This window comes from Oryx dammah, unplaced genomic scaffold (assembly GCF_014754425.2).
Source record: "Oryx dammah isolate SB20612 unplaced genomic scaffold, SCBI_Odam_1.1 HiC_scaffold_25, whole genome shotgun sequence".
NCBI classification, from domain to species: domain Eukaryota; kingdom Metazoa; phylum Chordata; class Mammalia; order Artiodactyla; family Bovidae; genus Oryx; species Oryx dammah.
Genome location: NW_024070209.1, coordinates 48,063,454 through 48,086,765, shown reverse-complemented (window position 1 = coordinate 48,086,765; position 23,312 = coordinate 48,063,454). Strand labels below are relative to the sequence as shown.

Sequence of the window (23,312 nt, the reverse complement as noted above, 5' to 3'; positions counted from 1 at the left end):
GTGCCAGTGGCCTCTCTCCCTCTGGCTCTCCCATCTGAGTCAAAGGTCAAAGGTTAAGTCAGCATCTCGTAGATTCCTGGAGACTGGGCTGATCTCCATTCACTGGAAATCTTGACTAAGTACCAGGAAGAGCTTTCTCTAAGAGGTGCACTCACGGCATGATCTGCTTATCCTCAGATGGGGAGTCCCAACCTGGCCCATGGAAGGTCAGGACACCTCCTGCCTTTTTCCACCCATATAGAAAGCCCAAGTCTTCTCCTACCCTTGAAGTTAAGCCTCAGTTGGCTTCAACCATCTTTGGTTACACACACACACACAGAGCCTTGAGTATTCATAACACTTTTGATCATCCATCCCAGACTTTGTAATTGCCTTGACTATAAACAAATGCCTTTACAACACTGTTACAATGAATATCATGCAATTACTTTTTTGGCAATGGATTATGCATGTGTTAAGAAACCATAGATTCATAAGTTCCTTTTAATCCCTGAGAGAATGCCAGAACAATTAGCTACACATTAGACGGTCATCACTTACAATACAAACTGGAAACAAAAGGAACTTGAATATTGCCAGTACTCATCTATTAGAATGGCCAATACACTAAACAAAACAAGACTAAATGTTGACGAGGATGTGGGGTAGCCGAAGCGCTCATTCGTCGCTGGGGGAGGTGCAGAATGCACCATACTTTAGAAGACGATTTGACAGTTTCTGGATCTCTGTTACAGGGAATTGCTCCACGTGGTGCTGTACTTTTGGTGGATCCATGAGAGGAGGGAAATTCAGGAGCCTCCTAGGTCCCCAGCCTGGTGACTTTGTGCATTACCTTTTTGCAAGAGCATTAAAATCACTGCAGATGGTGACTGCAGCCATGAAATTAAAAGACGCTTACTCCTTGGAAGAAAAGTTATGACCAACCTAGATAGCATGTTGAAAAGCAGAGACATTCCTTTGCCAACAAAGATCTGTCTAGTCAAGGCTATGGTTTTTCCAGTGGTCACGTATGGATGTGAGAGTTGGACTGTGAAGAAAGCTGAGCGGCGAAGAATTGATGCTTTTGAACTGTGGTGTTGGAGAAGACTCTTGAGGGTCCCTTGGACTGCAAGGAGATCCAACCAGTCTATTCTGAAGGAGATCAGCCCTGGCTGTTCTTTGGAAGGAATGATGCTAAAGCTGAAACTCCAGTACTTTGGCCACCTCATGCGAAGAGTTAACTCATTGGAAAAGACTCTGATGCTGGGAGGGATTGGGGGCAGGAGGAGAAGGGGACGACAGAGGATGAGATGGCTGGATGGCATCACAGACTTGATGGCCGTGAGTTTGAGTGAACTCCGGGAGTTGGAGATGGACAGGGAGGCCTGGCGTGCTGCGATTCATGGTCCCAAAGAACCAGACACGACTGAGCGACTGAATTGAACTGATTAGTGGTCTTGTGACATCACCAGGCATTAGCAATCTTAGATCTATGATATTTAAAATAAGATTTAGGATAAAGATAGAAAATTAAACACAGTTCAATAATTTATGTTAAAAAAAGGAAATTAAAATATTTTTAAGGTGTGAAAAAAAAAAAAAAAGAGAGAGCGAGCTTCCCTAGAGGCTCAGTGGTAAAGAATTCACTTGCCAATACAGGAGACATGGGTTCAATCCCTAATCCAGGAAGATCCCACATGCCATGGAGCAACTAAACCCGTGCACCACAACAACTGAGCCTGTGCTCTAGAGCCTGGGAGCCACAATTGCTGAAGCCTGCGCGTCCTAGAGCCCGTGCTCCACAAGAGAATCGTGTGCACTGCAACTAGAAGTAGCCCCTGCTCTGCACAATTAGAGAAAAGTCGGAGAGATCTAGCACAGACAAAAATAGAAAGAAAGAAATGTAACTATTTTTTTAAAAAATAGAGAATATGCCAGTCGTTAGAGCCAGTGTTTTTCTGTTGTTGCTGTTTTGTTTTGGAGTTTTCTTGGCTGCGCTGGGTCTTAGTTCTGACAGGCAAGGCTCTCTAGTTGCAGAACACAGGATCAGTAATTGCCAACCTCAGGTTTCTCTCGTTGGGGTTCTCAGGCTTAGCTGCCCTGTGGCACGTGGAATCTTAGTTCTCCAACCAGGGATTGACCTGTGTCCCCTGCATTAGAAGGCGGATTCTTAACCACTGGACCAACAGGAAGTCCCAGAGCCAGTGTTAAATTTACTAAGTCATGCCAAACTAATTTCATTTTCTTTCTTTATAGAGTCACCAGGCTGATAGACAGACAGTCCAAGAGCATTAGGTGAAGTGTATTGGTTTCCAGTGGCAGATCATAAAGTCTCTCATAGTAGCTGGGATAGGCATTAGCACTGTGCACAAAGATTCCATCTCTCCTCCTCTCACCCATGTAGTGAAGCTGAATCTGGCCTCTGAACCCCAGCACTGAACTAAATCTCAAAGTTTTGGGTGAAGTAGAAAAGAATAGCATTATTGCTTCACCAGGCAAACAGGGCCACTGTGGGCTAATGCTCTTAAAACTGTGTGATCCAATTTGGAGGAGCTAGTGAGAAGTAACGGTTCAAAGAGGGCATGATCAGCTTGTGGACATTCTTCTGCTTGGTTGGTGCGAGATAAGTGGGAGTCAGCATCCTCCACCTTCTTGTTCCAACACTTCCGGTGTCTTTGTGCTTGTGGGCAGTCTAGTGTCATTAACCTTTAACTTCGCCCACCTGGTGGGGGTTTCAGTATCTGCAAAACAGTTCAAAGATATTGTGTGTATCTCCTGATGGGAAACCAGAACCTTGTCCCAAGCCAGCACTGTTGTTTCTTTTGGCTGTTACTTCCCTGTCTCTGTCTCTGGAATCTGCCTGCAATGCAGGAAACCCAGGTTCGATCCCTGGGCTGGGAAGAGCCCTTGGAGAAGAAAATGGCAAACAACTCCAATATTCTTGCCAGGAGAATCCACAGGGACAGAAGAGCCTGGTGGGCTACAGTCCATGCGGTCCCAAAGAGTAGGACACAACTGAGCAACTAACACTTTCACTTTCAATCCTGTCTCTGCAACCCCTTCCTTCCCTAATTAGCAGCTATTTGAACCTGCTGTAGGAACTCAGGGAAGGTCATGGAGACAGAAGGAAGTCTATTTCCTGTAATCAAAGAAATGGGGAACAGGGACTTTCCTGGTGGTCCAATGACTAAGACTCCACGCACCCAATGCAGGGGCCGGGGTTTGATCCCTACTTAGGGAACTACATCCCACATGCCACAACTAAGAGTTTGCGTGCCTCAACTTAAGAGCCTGCATGCTGTAACAAAGATCAAAAATCCCAGGTGATGCAACGAAGACCTGGCACAGCCAAATAAATTCACAAATATTAAAAACAAATGCCAGGCTCGATGAAGCACAAACTAGAATCAAGATTGCTGGGAGAAATACCAATAACCTCAGATATGCAGATGACACCATCCTTATTGCAGAAAGCAAAGAGGAACTAAAGAGCCTCTTGATGAAAGTGAAAGAGGAGAGTGAAAAATCTGGCTTAAAACTCAATATTCAAAAAACTAAGATCATGACATCTGGTCCCATCACTTCATGGAAAATAGATGGGGAAACAATGGAAACAGTGAGAGACTTAATTTGAGGGGGGCTCCAAACTCACTGCAGATGGTGACTGCAGCCATGAAACTAAAAGAGGCTTGCTCCTTGGAAGAAAAGCTATGACCAAGCTAGATAGCACATTAAAAAGCAGAGACATTACTTTGCTGACTCTGATTACTGGTTTTTCCAGTAATCATGTATGGATGTAAGAGTTGGACCATAAAGAAAGCTGAGTGCTGAAGAACTGATGCTTTTGAACTGTGGTGTTGGAGAAGACTCTTGAGAGTCCCTTGGACTGCAAGGAGATCAAACCATTCAATCCTAATGGAAATCAGTCTTGAATATTCATTAGAAAGACTGATGCTGAAGCTGAAACTCCAGTACTCTGGCCACCTGAGCAAAGAACTGACTCATTTGAAAAGACCCTGATGCTGGGAAAGATTGAAGGCAGGAGGAGAAGGGGATGCTGGAGGATGAGAAGGTTGGATAACATCACCAACTCGATGAACATGAGTTTGAACAAGCTCCAGGAGTTGGTAGTGGACATGGAAGCCTGACATGCTGCAGTCCACAGCGTCACAAAGAGTCAGACATGACTGAGAGACTGAACTGAAAAAAGCAAACTTTCAAACTGTGGTGCTGGAGAAGACTCTTGAGAGTCCCTTGGACAGCAAGGAGATGAAACCAGTCAATCCTAAAGGAAATCAACCTGGAATATTCATTGGAAGGAGTGATGCTGAAGCTGAAGTGCCAATCCTTTGGCCACCTGATGTGAAGAGCTGACTCATTAGAAAAGACCCTGATGCTGGGAAAGATTGATGGCAGGACGAGAAGGGGAAGACAGAAGATGAGATGGTTTGATGGTTTGATGACATCATTGACACAATGGACCTGAATTTGAGCAAACCCCAGGAGATGGTGAAGGACAGGAAATCCTGGTGTGCTGCAGTCCATGGGGTCACAAAGAGTTGGACAGGACTGAGGGACTGAACAACAACAACAACAAAAATAAAATAAAATAAATGGGGGACACAGAAAAGGCCTTTGTGCCCAGGAACCCCACAGGGTCCTGCTTGGTATCAATAGCATTTTCTTGTCTTCTTTGAAGTTAGGTGTTATCATGTAAATAGCTTTGGACAATGAAATGCGAGTGGGAAGACATTCCATGAGTCCTTGGATAAGCACTCACAGACAGTGGACACCTTGACTGCAGCCTTGTGGGACCTTGAGCAACAGCCCAATTCAGTCATGCCCAGACTCAAGGAAACTGTATCATACTTGGGTGTTCTTTTAAATAAAGTTTGTGGTTATTTGTTAGGCAACCAGTACAAAGTTAATATATCCTATTGTGGATCTAAGATCTCCTCCTGTGTCCAAGGAGAAGTTATGGGCTTCTTTAAGGATGAGAGTGTCAGGATCAGATCTATATATATTTTAAAGTTCACTCTGCTTTAAAGAAGGTGAGTATGGGAGAACGGGAACCACTTGGGAGGCTACTGAGATGACAGAGCAGAGGCAAGAGATGGCACAGTTGCTGCGACTCCACTAGCGGCAAAGAACAGAAAAAGATGGACTAGTTCAAAGTATACTGGAAGGTAGGTGACAGGTTGGGAGGGTTGGGGTCAGTGAAGGAAGAGTCAACAGTGTCTTCCTGCTTTGGGTGTGAGTAGCTGTGACGGGGAATTCTGGAAGAGAAATACCTCCTTAGAACCCTTCCTGAAAATTCTCTGCTATTCAGGAATGCAATGGCTGCTAGTGACAGAAAACCCAATGACTGTGGTTTAATGATAAGGATGGTTAATTACATTGCATAACAAAGGCCTGCAAAACAGGAGTACTAAGTTGGTTCAGCAATTTGTGGAAAGAGGAAACTATACGAGCCACATATTCTTTAATTCAGCCCTGGCTAGACAAGTTTAATCCAAGTTCAAGGCTGCAAGCCTGAGGTTAATGAAGAACTTTGACAGAATGGGAGTCAATGACACAGATAACTAAGGAAAACAGGCTCTGAGCCAGCCATTATATCTTGTGAGATAAAGAAAAAGCAAATATTTGCATGTCTATTACTATACAATGGAAGTTAAAATGATACTTTTGGGGGTATAATTTCATTATAAAATTCAGTTTCTACTTGTTCACTTCTTAATGGAGAGGGACAAGATCTCTCCTGAAATAGGGAAAGTTTACAATCTTAGGTTTAAGAATCTTACAAACCCCTGAAATGTTGACTTACAAAACCTTGAAATGTTGACTTACAAAACCTTGAAATCAGAATATGTTTATTCCAGCAATATTTACCAGGACACTTGTAGAAAACTGAACTTGTTCACATGCATGCTAAGTCGTTTCAGTCATGTTTGACTCTTTGGGACCCTATGTACTGTAGGACTGTCAGGCTCCTCTGTCTGTGGGATTCTCATTTGTTCACATAAATTTTCAAATTCCATTTGAATAGGCATTTGATCTTATCCACTGGTCCAAGTGATAGTGAACTTCCCTTGACCTCACTGATCCATTCTCATTTCCTCAACTTACAAGAACTGTATGTAAGATACATATTGTACATATATACAAAATTTTAAGAAGATTTTCTTAAAATTAGGAAATCAGTGAAAGGCATGGTCCTTTTTGTAAAATGTAAGAGTGATGACAATAGATGAACTTTAAAATTCTATGTAGAGGACTTCCCTGTTGGTTCAGTCACCGAGAGTCTGCCTGCCAATGTGGAGGTCACAGGTTCGATCCCTGGTCTGGGAAGATTCCACATGCCACAGGGCAGCCCAGCCTGTGTACCACAACTACTGAAGTGGCACAACAAGAGAAGTCGCTGCAATGAGAAGCTTATACATTGCAGTTAGAGACTAACCCCTGCTCACTGCAAGTGGAGAAAGCCTGTACACAGCAACAAAGACCCAGCACAGACAAAAATAAAGTAAATGCAAAGCAGAACTGAAACTGGTCACAGTGTTACTGAACCAAACTTGGGTCTGCTTACCCGCATGGAGTAAAGCCAATCTACTGATACCAGCCTGGGGCAAAGAGCAATGTTTCTTGTAAGGTGCCAAGCAAAGAGACCACACTCAAAGTCCCTAAACTCCATAAAGGATTTCAGCAAAGCATTTTAAAGGCCAGGTGAGGGAGGGCATCCCAGAGTATGTGATCAGCTCACAGTTCCCTGATTGGCTGATGGAGAGGGAACATGGTGGTGTCACAGGGGTTAACTTTTTTAATCCTTAGGCACTTATAATCCCCAGTAGGTCTGGGGGCTATATGCTTTTAGTCATCAATTAGTTAATTTCTTCCATTTGATTGGGGTTTTAGCATCTGTGAAACAACTCTGCAAGTGTGCATCAGATACTATTATCTAGGAACTACAGAGAGCAGCTAAAGCAGAGGATATAGGGGAGAGGTCTGTCCCAGAAAGCCCCCACAGTGTCCTGCTCAGTGACAACAACAGGCTCCATCATGTCAACTGGAGGTGGCCCTCTGTGGTGATGTGGTCTTCCAGGCAGGATGTTTGCCTCAGCTCTATACCCTTGCAGGACCACACACAGCAGGAAAGGAATAAGAATGGCCCTTTCCCTATGTAAATGAAAAATGTATTTTCCCAGAAGTTACTTACTTGTCATCAGCCAGGGTCAAGAGCAAAGGGACTGGAATTACTCTTGGCTTAGACCAAGCAGAGTATATTGCAGCCTGGTTGAAAGTGGGGCTCTGTTAGTAAGGGAGGCGGGGGGCCCAGGGTTGCTGATAGGGGCTGTACAGCCCTGGCCCCATTCTGGGAACCCACAGTACAAGACACATGATGGGCAGAAAATGGCTGTGAAAAGAGTCCATTTACTTTTTATTTATTTATTTTTTGGCCAAGCCATGTGGCTTGTGGGATCTTAGTTCCCTGACCATGTATTGAACTCTCGCCCCGCTTCAGTTGAAGCACCTTGTCCTAACCACTGGACCACCAGTAAATTCCCCAATTCCATTCTTACAAAGCAATAAACATGAAACAACTTTCCTGGGGAATCAGGAGCCTCATAAAGAGTGAGTCACCCTGAGTTCTTGCCACAGGACTCAGGTTTGTCCACAAGCAGGCTTTGAACAGAGACTTGACCATTTCTCAACACACCACTGGAGGGGTCGGGTACTCAGTGGCGAGGCTGTTCCCCCAGAGCATGGGCGCCTCACCTTCTCCCTGTGACTCCACCCCAGGGGCTCCACTGCTTTCTTGGCTGGACAGGCGGGACCTGAAGGAAGATGCTGAGGAAGTGGAAGGGCCAGCGCCCTCCTTGTGGATCTCCTGAGACGACCTGGGAAGGGTCCGGGAGATGATCACCAGCTTTATGTAGCCTTGGGAAACTTGCTGGACACCAGACCATGGTTGAGAGCTGGGCCCTGGACCCCCACCTTCAGCACATAGCAGAACTGGGCTCAGCTTCCTTCTCTCCCAGTAGCAACTTCATGAGACAGTGGCCATGGTAAGGAGAGAGAACCCCGAGTGAATGGGCTGCAAGAAATCCTGCTTTGTTCTTGAGGTCGTGAGACCCAGAGAGCAGGCGTCTGCTGTTTGCTGCCTGGGGCTTCCCCGGTGGCTTGGACAATAATCTGAAGAGACCGAGGTTCAATCCTTGGCTCAGGAAGATCCACTGAAGGAGGGCATGGCAACACACTTCAATATTCTCACCTGGAGAATCCCATGGACAGAGGAGCCTGGCAGGCTATAGTAAGTACACAGGGTCACAAAGAGTTGGGCACAACTGAAGTGACTTAGCACATTAGTGTGTGGCTCCAACAACCCCCCCAGGTCTGGTCTCCCCTTCCCAGTCCTGTGCTCCCACCATGACTGCAGGCAAACAGCAGGGTTCACTGGCCCAAAACATACCCACACACCACTGTGCCTGCTTACCTGTCCTTGCCACCCAACCAGATGGGGGCATGGTCTCTGGCCTTCCCAACACACAGCCCAGCGTGGTCCAGCTGCTGATGCTGGCCACAAGCTCCTCATGGGTAGGAGAACATGTCACAGGGCTAAGCATGGCACTGCCTGAGAACTAGTGCCCTGTGGGAAGAAGTCTTAGCAGGCAGCCAGGAGCGAGGCCAGGGAAGGGTGTCTACCGCAGCCCTAAAGGGGCTCAGGCACATGGCACACAGCCAGGCTGGCAGAGGCAGCATGGCTGAGCATGGGCACAGGGGTGACAGGATGGGGAGAGGCAGCCCCACGACACACACACTCAGACGCACGCTCACAATTACAGGAGCTGCATTGCTAACAGGTATACTAGAGACTTCAGTGCATGCTTAGTTGCTCAGTAATGTTCAACTCTGTGACCCCATGGACTGAAGCCCACCAGCCTTCTCTGTCCGTGGGATTTTCCAGGCAAGAATACTGGAGTGGGTTTCCATGTCCTCCTCCAGGGGATCTTCCTGACCCAGGGACTGAACCCGCATTTCCTGCATTGGCCGATGGATTCTTTACCACTGAGTCACCTGGAAAGCCCTGTAGTGTACTGGAGACTTGAGTACATTTTCCCTTTAAGCGTGACATCCTTCCCCTATCACATACACCCTCACCTGCTCTCAATTTCCTGTATCACAGCAATGATTAACACATGCCCCCACCCATCAAAATGTTAATCAGTCCCCACCCAACCCCCTTGCTCTATCAGACTTGGAGGCCACAGCATGTGTTTCACTCATTTGAAGTGATTGGTAGCCAGAGGATGGGGTTGGTGGCTCTGGGACAAGTGGGGATGCAGGAGTGTTGGGGGACAGCAGGAAGGGCGAAGGCCTCAGCTGCTCTAGGAGACAGTGGCAGCAAGAGCCACCTGTGATCCAGACAGACTCTGGTCTAGGCATCCATGCAGCCTCTAGGTCAAATGCAGCAACTCCAGAATGGAGTGAGAGACAGAGAGAGGGGTGAACACTTTCAAGGAGATTTCTAAGCATCTTTAATTGTTTGGACCAACCTCGCATTCTGCTGTGAAGCTTAAGTGAGATCATGGATGAGAAATGTGCTTTGAGACAACTACTCACTTGATTCATTCATCAAAAAATGTATTGAGAGCCTAGAATGTGTCAGGCATTGTGCTTGGGCCAAAAGAGAGAGTGGAAAGATAAACACATAAAACAGACAAGAAAAATACACAGTACACGAGCCGCCACAATCCCTCCTTTCTAAGCCCCAGATGAAAGTGAAAGTATCAGTCGCTCAGTCATGTTCGACTCTTTGTGACCCCGTGAACTGTAGTCCACCAGGCTTCTCTGTCCATGGGGATTCTCCAGACAAGAACACTGGAAAAGGTTGTCATGCCCTCCTCCAGGGGGATCTTCCTGAACCAGCGATCAAAGATGGGTCTCCTGTGTTACAGGCAGATTCCTTACCATCTGAGCCACCAGGGAAGCCCCAGGTAGACATGAATAATCAACCATAGGTAGACGTGACTAATCAACCATAGCTCTTTTCACCACAGAACCTAGGAAGGACCTCAGAATTCTTTTTGACACAGTTCTCTAGGCAGCCACTCCTAATTTCTCTCTCTCTCTCTTTTGCCTTGCCACAAAGCTTGTGGGATCTTAATCCCCCAACCAGGATTGAACTTGTGCCCTTGGTAGGGAAAGCATGAAATCCTAAGCACTGGACAACCAGAGAATTCCCAGTCACTACTAATTGAATGTCTATTATGGATTGAATGTCTGTTTCCCTCCCAAATTCATACATTGAAGCTCTAATCTCCATGGTGGCTGTAATTAGAGATGGGGCCCCTCCAGAAGTAACTATGGTCAAACAAAGTCATGAGTGTGGGGTTCTGATCTTATAGAATTAGTGTCCTTAAAAGAAGAGATGCCAGAGAACTCACTGCCTCTCTCCCCATGCTCACATATCATGTGAGCACATAGCCAGATGGCAGCCGCCTATAAGCCAAGACAAGAAGCATCAGAATGAAACCTACCAAGATGCTTTAAGAGCAGAAGAAGGTGCAGAGGAGTAAGATGGGGAGATTGCCTGCCTCCTCTACCAATATATCAAAAGCTCATTAAAATATGGAACAACTCCTACAGAGCAACTTCTAAACAAGAGCAGAAGAGACCCCAGGCCTCCAAATAGGCAAGCTAATCTCCTTGGAACAAAGTAGAACAAAAGATAAAGACATTTAAACAAACAAACAAACAAACAAAAAACAGAGAATGAAACCTACCTGGATCTTGAACTTCCAGCCTCCAAGATCATGAAAGTAAATTTCTGTTGTTTAAACCACCCAGTCTGTAGTATTCCATTCGAGCAGCCTGAACAGACCATGATACTGAGGCAACATGAAGGATGACATTTGTCATTGCTGAAGCAAAGACATGGAGCTATCAGTAGGCAAAGCTGGTATGAGAAACAGGGAGCAGCATGGCATGTCCCGTCCATGGTCTTTAGAGAAGGGAATGGACAGAGAGGGGGCTGGAGATTGAGGCAGTAGCTATGTCACATATAGACATGTAGGTCATGCTGGGGCCATGGGACTTACCCTAAAGCATTGGGGAATGATCTTCAGATCTGTATTTAGAAAGATCAATCTTCTGTTTTTGTTTTTTTTTGGTGGCAATACATGGCTTTCAGGATCTTAGTTCCTTGACCAGGGATTGTCCCTGGTTCCCTGGCAATGAAAGTGTAGAGTTCAAACTGCTGGGCCATCAGGGAATTCCCTAGAAGGATCACTATGACATCCATCTACATGTAGGCTCGATGCGGGGTGGGGAGACCAGGCAGGGAGGAAGACAGGAGGTCAGTTGATGGCTGCCCCATGGATCAAGTCTGGGATGGACTTGGGCCATGGGTGGGGACAGTCCTGGTGACCAATTGGTTGCAGATGAAAAGGAGGTGAGGTGACTCCCTGGTTTCAGATCTGGATGATGAGTTGGATGGCTGTCCCTCCCTTTGACAGGAATGTGATCTCCCGTCAAAAGATCTCCTATAGGAAAGCCCCAGGTTGAGAGCAGAAGTCCCTGAACCTCACTGCAACCACATTCTACTGGTCAGAGTTAGGCTCTGGCCAGCCCAGATCCAGTGTGGGTGGGGGCTGCCTGAGGGTGTGAACACAGGAATGTATGCGTCCTGGGAGCCACTGGGTAACAATCTGCCACCACATCGAAGTAACAGACAGGAAGGAAGGGGAAGGACAAGGCACAAAGCCAGAGAAACCTGCCACCCAGGCCTGTGGCCTTTGACAAGAATTCCCTGAAGCCCTACTCTGACTTCCTCTGGGTCAGAAATGAACCAGGTCACATGACCAGGATCAGGTCACATGACTACCCTTAGCTGCAAGGGAGTCTGGGAAACTGAGTGTTTCACCTGAACACACTGCCAGTCCTTCAGTGCTGGAGAAGACTCTTGAGAGTTCCTTGGACAGCAAGATCAAACCAGTCAATCCTAAAGGAAATCAATCCTGAACATACATTGGACAGACTGATGCTGAAGCTGAAGCTCCAATATGCACTGAAAAAGACCTGATGCTGGGAAAGACTGGGGGCAGGAGAAGGGGGCAACAGAGGATGAGATGGCTGGATGGCATCAATGACTCAATGGACATGAGTTTGAACAAGCTCCAGCAGATGGTGAAGAACAGAAAAGCCTGATGTGTTGCAGTCCATGGGTTTGCAGAGTCGGACAAGACTTAGCAACTGAACAACAGAAACCTGAGTTCTCAGTAGGGAGAAGAGGAAGGCAACTCTTAAGTAGGCTATTAGCAGAGTCTTCTGTAGAAACCTCAGAGGACTGGGGAGGAAATAACAGCCACTGAGCACCTTTCTGGGAGAGAAGCCATGCTTAGCACTTTATGCAGAATCTGGTTCAGTAGGTCAAGGATGGGGCCCGATTATTTGCATCTCTAACCAGTCCTCAGGGGATGCCAAGGCTGCAAAAGCAAAACCACACTTGGAGTAGCCCTGAGCTGGGTTACATCGAGGAAACAAGCAATCTCCAAATCTCAGAGGCTTCAGTGACAAAGGCTTGTTTCTTACTCATGCAGCCTGTCCACCTTCAGTTGCTAGGGCTTTGCTCCCAGGAGTCAAGTGACCAGAGTGAAAGGAGAGACATCATGGCGAAGCACCATCTGGGGTGATCCAGTGGCTAAGAATCCATGCTCTCAGTGCAAGGGGCTTGGGCTGGATCCCTGGTCAAGGAACTAAGATCCCACATGCCACAGCGAAGAGTTCTCATGCCACAGCTGAAAATTCCACATACAGTCTATGGAGTCGAAAAGAGTCGGACACGACTGAGCAACTAACACACACACACACACACTGCAACAAAGATCGAGGAGCCTGTGTGCCACAACTAAGGCCCAAGGCAGCCTAATAAATAAATATTTTAAAAATATATACTCTTAAATATATAAAAAACCCACCATCTGACTCTTTCAAGTTGCTTGACTGTGCCAGACATCAGACACAGAGGATGAGGTGGTTTGGTGAGCGATCCTGCAGGCTACCACAGGCTTCACAAGAAAGGTGGGATTTGAACTGGCTGGGCTTTGAAGAATAAAACAGGAGCTTGCCCTGCGGCAGGCTGAGGAAACACCATACATAACTACTGTTGACTGAACACTGGTTATGTGCTGAGAGCTTTCAGATTACCTCCTTTCTGGCCCTCACCAGAACCCTGAGATAGTATCCGTTCATTTCATAAAAGAAGAGACTGCAAGTTTGAAATCAGGTCACAGCATCAGAGTATGGGAGCCCAGGAAGTCGTACCCAATGTCCAGAACTTTCTCTCCCTTGTCACAGTGGAGTCATGTGGCTGTGTAGGATATTTGCCAAATGATCTGTATGCTTTGTTTCCCCGAAATTGATTCCAATTTCCAGGGGATTTGGGGGTGGGGGCAGTGGGACTCATTAATGGATAGCAATTTTTATTGTGGTGAAATAGATATGACATGAAATTGACCATTTTAACCATCTTTAAGTATACAGTTTCAGGGGCATTAAGTACATTCACATTGTTGGGCAACCATCAGCACCGTCCACCTCGGACTTGCAAAACTGAAATTCATCTTGCAAAACTGAAACTCCGTACCCGTTAAATGCTGCTGCTGCTACTGCTGCTAAGTCGCCTCAGTCGTGTTCGACTCTGTGCGACCCCATAGACGGATTAAATGCTAACTCCCCATTACTCCTCCCACCAGCCCCCAGCAATCACCCTTCTTCCTTTTGTCTCTATGAAGTTCACTACCTTATTCCACAGAAATGGAATCGTTTAGTATTTGCCTTTGAATACCTGGCTTATTTCACTTGGCATAATGTCTTTCCAGTTGTACCATGTTTTTGAAAAAGGGAAAGTGGTAGTCATTCAGTCGCGTCTGACTCTGTGACGCCATGGACTGTAAACCCCCAAGCTCCTGTGTCCATGGGATTCTCCAGACAAGAATGCTAGAGTGGATTACCATTCCCTTCTCCAGGGAATCTTCCCATCCCAGGGACTGAACTCTGGTCTCTTGTACTACAGACAGGTCCTTTACTGTCTGAGCCACCAGGGAAGCCCCAAGCATGTTTTGGGCGGTAGGTGAGGAGGGAAGCTTTTTTTTTTTGGCTACACTGTGCAGCATGCAGAACCTTAGTTCCCTAGACCAGGGATCAAACCCTCACTCCCTGCAGTAGAAACATGGAGTCTTAACCACTGGACTGCCAGAGAATTCCTTGAACCGTGTATTTGGAAAGAAAGTGAAAGTCTCTTGGATGTGTCCAACTCTTTTCCACCCCATGGACTATACAGTCCATGGAATTCTCCAGGCCAGGATACTGGGGGGGGGGTAGTGCTTCCCTTCTCCAGGAGATCTTCCCAACCCAGTGATTAGATTCAGGTCACTACTTATTTTAATGGCTCAATAATATCCCATTGCATGTATATACCCCATTTTGTTTACCATATTCATCCATTGATAGATATCTGGGTTATTTTCACCCTTTGGCTCTTGTGACTAATGCTGCTATGAGCATGGGTGTGCAAATACCTTTCCAAGCCCCTGATTTCAATTTTTTGTGTATATACCCAGAAGTGGAACTGATTTGTCTGGAGGAATTTTTAACATAGAGGACTTTACATGGGTAAGAGGTACTGGTGGGGTTTGTTGGGGTCCAGAGGAAAATGCTGCCCACCAGCACTGTAGGAGGAGGCCCAAGGCCCACCCTGTTCCTCACTGCTCCCCTTCCCCAGGATGTCCTACTTAGGCACCGCTCACCTAGTGAGGGGCTTCCCTGGTGGCTCAGCGGTAAAGAATCTGCTTTCAAAGCAGGAGACCCAGTAGACTCAGGTTCGATCCCTGGATCTGGAAGATCCCCTGGAGAAGGGAATGGCAACCCACTCCAGTATTCTTGCCAAAATAATCCTATGGACAGAGGAGCCTGGCGGGCGACAATCCATAGCGTCACAAAGAGATGGACACAACTGAAGTGACTTAGCACACAGGCAGGGGCCTACTGAGGGGAGAGGTGGGGCTGTAGGAGGTCAGACCTACCACTCAAGCGCAGGAAGTCTCTCCATCTGGTTATTTAAACTGCTTGTTAGGCACAGATCTTACCCCTCAAGGAGTTGGGAACCCCTCTGAGCCTCTTTTCCTGTCTATTAAACTGAGGTGCTGTATTTGCCCTCACAGATTGTCAGTTCAGTTCAGTCACTCAGTTGGGTCTGACTCTTAGTGACCCCATGGACTGCAGCACGCCAGGCCTCCCTGTCCATCACCAACTCCCGGAGTTTATTCAAACTCATGTCCATTGAGTCAGTGATGTCATCCAACAACCTCATCCTCTGTCGTCCCCTTCTCCCGCCTTCAATCTTTCCCAGGGTCTTTTCAAATGAGTCAGTTCTTCTCATCAGATCATCTCATCTCATCTTCTCTATCGGAGTTTCAGCCTCAACATCATCAGTCCTTCCATTGAATATTCAGGACTGATGTCCTTTAGAATGGACTGGTTGGATCTCCTTGCAGTCCAAGGGAGTCTCAAGAGTCTTCTGCAACACCACAGTTCAAAAGTATCAATTCTTCAGTGCTCAGCTTTCTTTATAGTCCAACTCTCACATCCATACTTGACTACTGGAAAAATCGTAGCCTTGACTAGACGGACCTTTGTTGTCAAAATAATGTCTCTGCTTTTAATATGCTGTCTAGGTTGGTCCTAACTTTCCTTCCAAGGAGTGTCTTTTAATTTGTCAGGCAGCTCAAATGAATTAATGGATGTGAGGGACACAGAGGTGCCACAGCCTGCTGGAGACCCACAGCCCCGCAAAGCCTGCCCTCCACGCACTGCCACGCCCCATGGGTCAAACACGGGCAATGCAGAGGCAACTGTCTGGGAAGGCTGAGACTGTTTCCTGAGTTCAGCCCTGGGGCTGAACTAGCTTTTAAAAAAAGGACAGTGCCGTAAGAACACTTCCTCCTGATATTTCTGGGGCAGTGATTTGCAAATTAGAGCCTGACCAAGAATCCCCCAGAGGGCTGTAAAAACAGAGCAGGGGCCCCACCCCAGAGTCTCTGACTCAGGAAGGTTATGGTCTGGTCCAAGAATTCACGTTTCTACAAATGCTTGGGTGACCCTTAGGCTGCTGACCCAGGGACCTTACTTTGAGAACCACAGCTCTGCAAAACGGAGGAGAAAATGTGCTTATTTTGAAGACATGACACAGGAGCTCCCTGCATCCGCCCTTTCCTCTCCCCTCCCTTTCTTGTTTCTTTCCTTCCTCCTTCATCGGATATGTATTATTAGAGCACAGAGTCTGGGCTGGACTGACCAGATAGTCCTTGGCTGCCCAGGGCCTGAGCTGTGACCGGATGTGGAGGAGTCCAAGTGAGTCAAGCTGCTGCGGGAGGGAAAATACCCCTGGTCTGGGAGAGCCCAGGGCACTGTGCAAAGCCGGGGCAGTCTTCACCCGGGGTCAGCTGGTCCCCTGGCAGCAGACTGCTGGGCGAGGAACTGGTCTTGGGAGAGGCACCTAACACAGCACTGTGCCGGGTGCAGCCACCAGGCCCCAGGGTGCTTGCCAGGCCAGGCCTCTGAGGCGAGACTGGAAAGCAGGCTGGGAGGCTCAGAGAGTAGGGGCAGAGGTCCGTGGGCACTGGGAATGGCCAGCCCTTGGCCTTAGATGGCCAGCCGGGTTGTGGGCTTCATCACCCTTGTCCCGCCCGTAACCCACAGTGAACCCTGCCGTCCAGCTTCCTGAAGACTCATCCATCAGACTTCTCTGGACCTTTCCCCCTGACCCCAGCTCCCAACCCAGTCCCTAACAGACCTGGGTCTCATTTCCCAGGGCTCCCTTTTCTATTTTCAAAGGAGATTACAAACCCATCTGATCAATAGAACCTAAGACTCATCCTCAGTTAGTGAGTTCAGTCATTCAGTCATGTCCGATTCCTTGCAACCCCATGGACTGCAGCACACCAGGATTCCCTGTCTATCACCAACTCCTGGAGCTTGCTCAGACTCATGTCCATCAAGTTGGTGATGCCATCCAACCATCTCATCCTCTGTCATCCCCTTCTCCTCCTGCCTTCAATCTTTCCTAGCATCAGGATCTTTTCAAATGAGTCAGTTCTTCCCATCAGGTGGCCAAAGTGTTGGAGTTTTAGCTTGAGCATCAGTCCTTCCAGTGAATATTCAGGATTGATTTCCTTTAGGATGGACTGGTTGGATCTCCTTGCAGTCCAAGGGACTCTCAAGAGTTTTCTCCAACAGCACAGTTCAAAAGCATCAATTCTTCGGTGCTCAGCTTTCTTTATACTCCAACTCTCACATTCATACATGACTACTGGAAAACCGTATCTTTGACTAGATGGACCTTTGTTGGCAGAGTGATGTCTCTGCTTTTTAATATGCTTTCTAGGTTGGTCAAAGCTTTTTTTCCAAGGAGTCTTTTAATTTCATGAAATGGGGTGGATAGGATGAATGCCGCTGGCCTGAGGGGATCACACCAGATAATATCACAGGAATCCTTGCTACCTTGTACTGCTCTCCTCTGCAGTAAAGGGCTCGCGCCCAGGTTTTGAGATTCTTTCCAGTAACACACATGATATATTTCCCCAAATCTTCAAAATTTACCTCCAAGGACTTCCCTGGTGGTTCAGTGTCTAAGACTCTGAGTTCCCAATGCAGGGACCTGTGTTTGATCCCTAGTCAGGGAACTAGATCCCACATGCCACAACTAAAGATCCTGCATGGTGCAACTGGATGCTTTTGAACTTTGGTGCTGGAAAAGACTCTTAAGAGTCACTTGGACTGCATGGAGATCAAACCAGTCAATGCTAAAGGAAATCAGTCCTGAATATTCACTGGAAGGACTGATGCTGAAGCTGAAGCTCCAATACTTTGGCTATCTGATGTGACGAGCTGACTCACTGGAAAAAACCCTGATGCTGGGAAGGATTGAAGGCAGGAGGAGAAGAGGAAGACAGAGGATGAGATAGTTGGATGGCATCACCGACTCACTGGACATGAGTTTGAGCAAACTCTGGGAGATGGTGAAGGGCAGGGAAGGCTAGCATGCTGCAGTTCATGGGGTCGCAGAGTCGGACACAACTTAGTGACTGAACAACAAGGCGCAACAAAGATCAAAGATCCTACATGCTGCAACTAAAGCCCAGCACAGACAAATAAATAAATAAAATAAATACTAAAAAAATTTACCTCCACTTTAGATTGGGGTTCTTTAGCTCGTTAATGTGGCTGCTGGCCATTTATTCGTTCCAGTTTCATCTTGTGAGCTGCCAGTTCCCCAGGCAGGCAAAGCACAGGAGCCCCTCTCCAGGCCTGGCTGTCCCGTCTATATGCCCAGGAGGGATACTCAGGAGGGGCGCTCCTTGGCCAGAGGAGGCATGTGGTATCCTCACATTTACCTGCTCCTCTGATGTGAGACCATTTCCCCATTGCCTCAGTAGAGGGGGTGGGCACAGTGTGGAGACCGGGAGCCCAGACTCTCGAGCCAGCAGCCTGGCTCAGATCCTTGTGCTTCTGTGTGTTGACTGTGCAGCGTTGCCATGAAAGGAAGAGCATAACCGCATCCCTCACCGCCCTGGATGAGATGCAGGGGAGAGTGGGTGTCTGCACCTGGAACCCAGCTAAGAGCAGCCACTCAGGAGTGCAGGGCTCTCCATGCTCTGCTCCCGACTTCAGAAACTTTCTGCGGTTACCATGGTTTCTCCAGCACCATGGAAATGCTATCACATATGGAGATTCCTTGTTAGTCCCTCACAAGGGAGAACTTGCTTCGTCAATCTTTGTACCTCAGAAGACGACCAGGTGTCTTAACCAGAGTCAAGAAGTGAGCACAGCTCTGTGCAGCCAGCAGTCAATCTCCTTAACCACATGGTGGTGAGTTCTTGGTCTGTATAATCTCATTCGGGCTTTCCTGGGGGCTCAGATGGTAAACAATCTGCCTGCAGTATAGGAGACCCAATTCTTGGGTTGGGAAGATCTGCTGGAGAAGAGAATGGTTACCCACTCCAGTATTCTTGCCTGGAAAATTCCATGGACAGAAGAGGAGCCTGGCGGGCTACAGTCCACTGGGTGGCAAAGAGTCTAGTAACACTTTCACTTTTCTTTATCTCATTCATTTAATTGGGGGGGGGGGGGGAAGTAATGCAGCTGCCAAAGGTTATCTATTAATATAGCTGTAAGAAATGAGTCCTTTAAAATTGACAGTAAAGATCAGTGGAAACCAACCAATGGGAAATGGGCAAATGATACAAATAGACAATCTCACAGTGCAAATGAGACTAGCCAATTCACCTGTGAAAAAATGCTCAGAATTATGACAAGGGAATTGCAGACTAAAGTAACAATGAGATGCTGTTGTTTGGCTCTCAGAGTGGCTAAAATTTAAATGATTCCATTTTGTAAAAGAAACATTGTTACCCCCTGACACCCCCACTGCACCCCCACCCGTACATGTGTAGGAGGCAGGGTTTCTCAGCTCTAGCACCATGTACATTTGAGGCCAGAAAATTCTATTCATTCATTTCTTTGGCCGTGCTGAGTCTCCATTGCTGCCCATGGGCTTTCTCTAGTTACAGCGATGGAGTGCTGCTCTCTAGTTGTGGAGGCCTCTCATTGAGTGGCTTCTCTCTTTGCTGAGCATGCGCTCTAGAGCACACCAGCTTCAGCAGTTGCAGCCCGTGGGCTCTAGTTCTGGCACAGGCTTAGTTGCCCTGCAACACGCGGAATCTTCCTGGACCAGAGATCGAACCCATGTCTCCTCCATTGGCAGGTGGGTTTTTAACCACTGGACCACCCCGGAAGTGCAGTTTTTCATGAATCAAGCAGTTTATTAACCCAGTATCATTTGTTGCAATGCTTTTTTTTTTTTTTAAGCTTTTTTTTGATGTGGACCATTTTTATCTTATTGAATTTGTTACAATATTGCTTTGGTTTTTATGTTTTGGATTTTTGGCCTGGAGGCTCCCTGACCCGGGGTCCAACCTGCACCCCCTGCATTGGAAAGTGAAGTCCTAACCACTGAGCAGCCAGGGAAGTCCCTGTTGTAATGCTTCTTGTTTGCAGCTGCCACCTGTCTTCCCAGGTGGTGCTAGTGGTAAAGAACCCACCTGCCAAAGCAGGAGACGCAAGAGACCCTAGGTCAGGAAGATTCCCTGGAGGAGGGCACGGCAACCCACTCCAGTATTGTTGCCTGGCAAATTCCATGGACCAAGAGGAGCCTGGTGGGCTACACAGTTCATGGGGTCACAAAGAGCCGGAACCAACTGAAGCGACTCTGCACTCTCGCAAGCCACCTGTCTGGCAATTCTGTCCAGATCTCTGTCCTGGATGTGTCCATTTGCAGCTCCCATCTTGGTCCTTTTCCACCATCTTCAGGCCCTCCAGGGCTAGGAGGACCTGGCAGGCCCTGCTCTTGGGGTTGGTCAGGCAGCATGTCTCTGACACTCTCTAGAACTGTTGGTCATGGAACCACCTCGGCACCTGGGAACTACAGATGCTGTGCTGTGGAAGCAGCTCGTGTGTAGAACCACTGGGAGTGAGCTCTTTATGCTTGGCCGGCCTGACAGCATCCACATTTCAGCTTCCTGGACTTTGTGAGGAAGGCTGCCAGGGCTCTGATGAACTCTGCCTGGTTCATGTCTTTTACGGTAACTCCAGGCATGTCCAGGCCTCCGCATTGCCACCCAGGGGAATGTGCTCATGGGCTCAGTTGTGTCTGACTCTTTGTGACCCCATGAACCTTTGTGGCCTCATTGACTTTTGGGACCCCATGGACTGTAGCCCGCCAGGCTCCTCTGTCCATGGGATTCTCCTGGCAAGAATACTGGAGTGGGCTGCCATTTCCTTCTCCAGAGGATCTTCCCTGCTCAGGGACTGAAAATGAGTCTCCTGCATTGGCAGGGGGGATTCTTCAGAGTCACCAGGAAAGCCCGCCAGCAAGCAGAACGTGGAGGGTAATTCCTTACTGTGCTTGGATTGCAGACAATGTAGCAGCGTCTCAGGCCCCTGCCCACTAGGTAATAGTAGCGCCCCCTGCTCTCCAGCTGTGATGACCAAAGATGATGGGGCCAAATGTCCAGGGGGCAAAACTGTCCCCCACTCCCACTTAAAAGACCACTTGCTATATAGGTAAACATTTATAGCCGCATGCGTTTATGAACACGGATTTAACCAGTTTTACAGATAAGGAAACTGAGGCACAGAGAGGCCAGCTGAGGTCCCGAGATTCCAGGAGTCGTCCGATTTCACAGCTGTTTCTTGCCTGAAATGCGGCCGTGCTGCTCAGCTCCGTTCTTGAGGTTTGACTGGTTCAATATACCAGCACTTCATTTTCCAGGCAAGAACCATGGGTCAGAGAAGAAGACCCGAGGCCTGTGGTTTCTGGCTGGTAGATATCTCTCTGAGATAACAGTGCTGGGCAGCCAGTGTGGAAAGCAGTGGTCAGTGGATGCATGACCTCTGAACAGGGTTGACTACCACTTGCAAAGAAAGGCCTAGGGGGCTGCAACATCGAGGGAGAAGGTGGGGGAACTGGGCTGGGAGTGGGTGCAGGAAGAGGGTGGTGATGACTGGACTGCTGGTTTTCTCATTCCCCTCCCTTCTGGCTTCTGGCACCCGAGTGCCTCCTCACTTCTCCTTCCCACTCTGGCTTCCCCCCAGAGCCAGCTGCGTGGGTGAGGGCCTCACCCCAAGTGCCAAGGGAGGGCAGAGTGCATGTTTATGCAATGCCTCGTGACTTCCTCAGCCTCTGGCTGGGTCACACAGGCTCAATTTCCGATGTGCTTGTCAGTTTGGGGCCCTAGACCCTGAGCTCAGTGAAAGCAGGGCCTGTGTTCTTCCTGTTATCTTTGGGAGCCTGGTGCAGTGGGCATCAAGACTGCATGTGTGCAGAAATCCCCTGGCAGTTCAGTGGTTAGGACACTGAGCTTTCACTGCTGGGGGCAGGGGTTTGATCCCTGAATAGGGAGCTAAGATCCTGCATGCTGGCATGCAGTCAGAAGAACAAACAACCTGTTGTGCTCAGTTGCTTTAGTTGTGTCTGACTCTTTGTGACACTGTGGACTGTAGCCTGCCAGGCTCCTCTGTCCCTGGAATTCTCCAGGCAGGAATACTGGAGTTAGGTTGCCATTTCCTCCTCCAGGGGATCTTCCTGAATCAGGGTTTGAACCTGAGTCTCTTGCATCAGCAGGCAGATTCTTTACTGCTGAGCCACTGGGGAAGCTTGCCACCTCTAAAAAAAAAAAAAAGAAGATACCCATGGAAAGATAGTACATCAAAAAAAAAAAAAAAAAGATTGGGCGAGTGCAGGATGAGGAGAGGGGAGAAGGGGGCAACTGCTTAAGCGCTGAACAGCTCCAGGGACAACCAAGCCCAGCCCAGGTGAGCTGAGGTGCTCAGCCCTGTTCCCGGGTACCAGGTTCTGGCCTCTCCCCGGGGCTGCGAACAAACCAGAGCTGTATGAACTCAACAGAGCTCTTGATTACCTCTCCAGGGAGGAGCAAGGAACTGCTTAAAGAACTCAAGGCATGATTCTCTTTCAGTAATTCAAGCTTAGCTTTTTAAATGGGAACTTCTCAGAGCTGCTTCTAGAAACACTTGCTGGTCACGTCCCCTCTTCCTGCCCCTGCAGGAGTCCTGCTGCTAGGAACTTGTAAGCTGAGCAAGCAGGTGCCCTGATGTGCTGGGCTGGGAGGCAGCTACGAACCTCTTGCTTTCTGGCCAGAAGCATCACCACCTCTTTGTTTGCTGAGACTCCAGGTAGAGCCTATCAAGGTGTCCTTTGAATCACACTGTGTTCTTGGCACCATGAGAGCTTCATCTCATACACATACACATACATACCCACCTGCTTCTTGAGGGCAGGTATCAGACCTTAAGATCTTTGTGGGGAAATCAGGTGTCTGACTCACATAGAGAAGTCAACTCACCAATGAAGAGGGGATGCTGGCTGTGACCTGGCACAACCCAGGGCTTATTCTAATAAGTTGGCGATTCTCAACCCTGCTCATATTTAGACTCATGCTTGTTGCTCAGTGGTAAAGAATCTGCCTGCCAAAGCAAGAGACTTGGGTTCAATCCCTGAGTCAGGAAGCTCCCCTGGAGAAGGAAATGGCAACCCACTCCAGTATTCTTGTCTGGGAAATCCCATGGACAGAGGAACTTGGTGGGCTACAGTCCACAGGGTCGCAAAGAATCGGACACGACCGAGCACGCACACACGTGGGGTATGCAGGATCTTAGCTCCCCAACCAGGGAATGAACCCACGGCCCCTGCAGTGGAAGCG

At 48.0% G+C, this 23,312-nt stretch overlaps 1 pseudogene; it reads right to left on the bottom strand.

Annotated features, from left to right (window-relative positions):
- Positions 1-7,684: 7,684 nt before the first annotated feature.
- Positions 7,685-20,689, bottom strand: LOC120852264 (annotated as a pseudogene).
- Positions 20,690-23,312: the final 2,623 nt, after the last annotated feature.